We start from the raw sequence: 3,953 nt of genomic DNA on the forward strand, positions 1-3,953 counted from the left end.
GACAGTGCCAAGGCGCTTGTGAGTGCAGGGCCCAGCATTTGTCCAGAGGGCCACGATTAGGGATGTATTTGATCCCACAGCCCATCCAAGATGAGCTGCTTTGCTAATCATGTTTTCAAGTTCATCCACTTTAAACTTAATGAATCCCCACGTCTTGGAGATGTGGCTCTTCTAGTGGCCAGGGAACTTGACCTTGGCCCTGTGGAGGGCCTCAGTCACATGCTCCTTGTTCTACAGCTTGGTATGGATGGGCCTAATGACTTGTCCAATGTGAACTCTGACCACTGTGTCCTGGGGCTTTCCCAAATTGCCGCACATACCTGTCTGGAGCCTGGATTGGAGACAGCATGCCTGTCATGAATGTCCACCGGACATTATCTATCTATCTTCAAGGTCCCTTAGGGCAACCTGTATGGGCAATAGGCTGCGTACACTACTGAGAAGGTTGTTTGCAGCTGTTACGCACTGGGCCCCCATGAGAGATGGTGTTTTTCAATGGACAGTCACTCAGAGGGAACATATGAGCCCTGTCACCAGCACAAGGCTATACATGGTCTTTCCTACCTTCTGCTCCAACCGCACCGGTCGCCTTGCTTCCTGCTGATGGAGCTGGTCCAAGCCTCTTCCTTCCTTAGGGCCTTTGCTTCAGATGCTTCCCCTGCGTCCAAGATCTTCCCCAGATAAAAGCACATCCCTGCTCTCACTTCCATCTGATCTTTGCTCAGGGAAAGTCAGAACTTCTCTGATCACCTTTTAAAAAATGGCAATTTATAAAGCTCCCCATTCTTTCTGTCTTTTGTCTCCATAGCATTCATGATCACCTGACCCAGTATGTATTGATTTGTTTGGTAGCCATTAGTTGGCCCTATCAGAATGCAAGGTTGGGAGGGCTTTTCCCACAGTGTCTACAGCTACGCCTGGTGCACAGCAAACCCTGCAGTGTCTTACCTCCAGCATCTGCTTATTCTCATCAGCGTGTCTTAGATTTCTCTAGACTCAAACCATTATGAAATCAACACTGCCTTCTTGCTTCTGAGCCCTCACCTCTACTTCCACAGTCTCTCTTCTGCATCACAGACCTCAGCTTAAGAACCTCTTATCTGATGGAGCAGGAAAATATGAACTACAGAAGTAGTCATAGGATTCACGGTATACATTAAAAGAATGTCAAGGGATAAATAACTGGAGGAAAAAAAAGTAAAAGTATGTGCTTTATATAGAGAACCTCATAATCAGAAACAGAGTTGAATGAAGCTTACTCGTTATCAATAATACATTGTAGTTCAAAAGAAGGCTAGTGGCTGGTGTTCAGATTGGGCCCATAACTCGAGTGAGATTCAAGGATACACGGAAACTTTCATAAGTAGTTTCCATGTGCAAGGCATGTTATGTACTTAAAGGGGCTTTGTAGATTCCACTCTTAAGAATTTTGGGGTAATGATATGGTGCATTCTTATTGTTCAGTAAGAAATCCTTGGAAATGATCGATTAAACTTTATCTTGATCTTGTATAGTAATTTAATATGTAAGATTAAAATTGTTCTTAGATTCAATTGCAATTATAACAGGTCTACTTCTTTTAGAATGACCCTGATCTGCACTCAGAACTGTAATTATTTGAAACCACTGGCCTCTTAGTTTCTATTTCTGACCAATTTTATGTGTTGGTTTCAGGGTGGGGGTTTCCATAAAAATCTTAAACAGGCTGCACTCTAGTCAAAAAGTCATATTTGACCTATTTGGCTGTTAGATACTCATGTTGGAAAATACAAGTGTCAAGTCAAGGGCTTTGAAGAGATAAGATGCATGAGTGACGTAGAGGGAAAAGGAGAAGGAGAAGGGAAAATCTATTGAATGAATATTTATTGAGCATCTTCTATGCACCAGCACTACCTGAGTAGTGAACATACAAAGATAATTAAAGGATTCTTCCAGTCCTTGAGGGAATCAATGTCTAGATTTTAAGTCTAGATGACAGGGGTTGTTGGCAGAAATGAAGAAGAAAGCAAGGGACACCAAGTGGATTAAAGATTAGAAGTTAAGACTTGGGCTTGTTGAATTTGAGATGAAAGCAATACATCCAAATGGTCGTTACCATGCTTTTAAAATGAGCCAGAAGTCTTGTGGGGAAAATGCAGGGAATAAATGATAGACCAGCATGACATGGATGTGAAAAGTCTGTTTTCTATTGAGAAGTATACATTTGATACTTCGTGGATGGGAGAAGGGTATTGGTTTTTTTTTTTTTTTCTCGTTTTTCCCAATTTAAGTTAAGACTTCTTGCCAAGTTTCTGCTTAGGAATTCTGAACTGAACTTCAAATGTTTAGGGGCTTCTGTCTTAAACACATTTGGAGTTGTGGCTTCTTGTTCAAGGAAGAAAACCCCTTCAAATACATCAAAGAGCTGTGAGAAAAAGATACAGTGTGTTGACAATTTGTGTAAGGGCATCAAAACCAGAAATATTTCTCTGCTGTACACACATATTTCAAAGTTAAGGGGGAAAGCTCTCTGGTGAGAGGCTTCTGTTGCTGTGTTAAACCCCCAATACTTGGGAAATAACACATTCATTGTACCAAAAATATGACTTGACTCACCTAGTAATTTCAAGCCAAGGTCTAGAGGATGTTTTCTCTGGTAGGTAACCTGTGAATAATTGTGAGGTATCTCATTGCAGGGTCCAAGTAAGAAGAGTCAGGGCATAGAATCAAGGAGAGGAATGTTGGCAGAACATCAGAGGCCATTTGACCCAGGGACTCAGGGAAACTCCTTACAAATTCAGTTTCAGGCATGGTAGCCAGGATCTTGTGAGGGGATGATGTCACAAGATTGCTTGTGTTGATTTAAGTCCCATTTCTCTCCTTCATCCTTTTGTTAAAGTGGGTACAGAATAAAACCCACATCTACAAGGGGTGTTCAGTTCAGTTCAGTCACTCATTCGTGTCTGACTCTTTGGGACCCCATGAATCACAGCACGCCAGGCCTTCCTGTCCATCACCAACTCCCAGAGTTCACTCAAACTCATGTGCATCAAGTCAGTGATGCTATCCAGCCATCTCATCCTCTGTCATCCCCTTCTCCTCCTGCCCTCAATCCCTCCCAGCATCAGAGTCTTTTCCAATGAGTCAACTCTTCACATGAGGTGGCCAAAGTACTGGAGTTTCAGCTTCAGCATCATTCCTTCCAAAGAACACCCAGGACTGATCTCCTTTAGAATGGACTGGTTGGATCTCCTTGCAGTCCAAGGGACTCTCAAGTCTTCTCCAACACCACAGTTCAAAAGCATCAATTCTTCGGCGCTCAGCTTTCTTCACAGTCCAACTCTCACATCCATACGTGACTACTGGAAAAACCATAGCCTTGACAAGACGGACCTTTGTTGGCAAAGTAATGTCTCTGCTTTTGAATATGCTATCTAGGGGTGAACCTACTATTAAATTCTTGGTTAGAGGAGCCTGGGCGTCACATTCACACAGATGGGGTCTGGAGCCCCAGTTGCATCACATGCTTTCTGGATGAATTCAAGTAGGTTTCCCCGCCCTCCTAAAGCTTCTGTTTTATATGAAAAAAGGAAGCAATAACGCCAGCTTCACAAGGTTGTTGCTTGAATGAATAAATGTTGGATATAAAAGGCCTAGGAGATGACTTGATGCTTAGGAAGAGCTCAGTAAATGCCACCCCACCCCCACCTCCCTTTGTGGTTTCCCTTGGTGGGATAAAATAATCTAAAACCTAGTTCAGGTTAAAATGATGTCAAATTAAGAAATCTTGAAGGTAGTTATTTGTATGGTGTTCTAGCTCTGCCACCACCAGTGGGTGTGACCTGAGGCAAGTCACTTAACCTCTCTCACTTCCATTTTCTCACCTACAAATTAAAGTTAACAAATGCTTGTAAATTGGAATAAGAGATCAAGTTAAACTCCTAGGCAGAGAAGAAGTAGATTAGCAAATGGTT

General features: G+C 42.6%; 1 pseudogene; it reads right to left on the minus strand.

Annotated features, from left to right (window-relative positions):
* Positions 1 to 380: 380 nt before the first annotated feature.
* LOC139184701 (small nucleolar RNA SNORA70) lies at positions 381 to 506 on the minus strand (annotated as a pseudogene).
* Positions 507 to 3,953: the final 3,447 nt, after the last annotated feature.

Source organism: Bos indicus, chromosome 8 (genome assembly GCF_029378745.1).
Source record: "Bos indicus isolate NIAB-ARS_2022 breed Sahiwal x Tharparkar chromosome 8, NIAB-ARS_B.indTharparkar_mat_pri_1.0, whole genome shotgun sequence".
Classification (NCBI taxonomy): Eukaryota; Metazoa; Chordata; class Mammalia; order Artiodactyla; family Bovidae; genus Bos; species Bos indicus.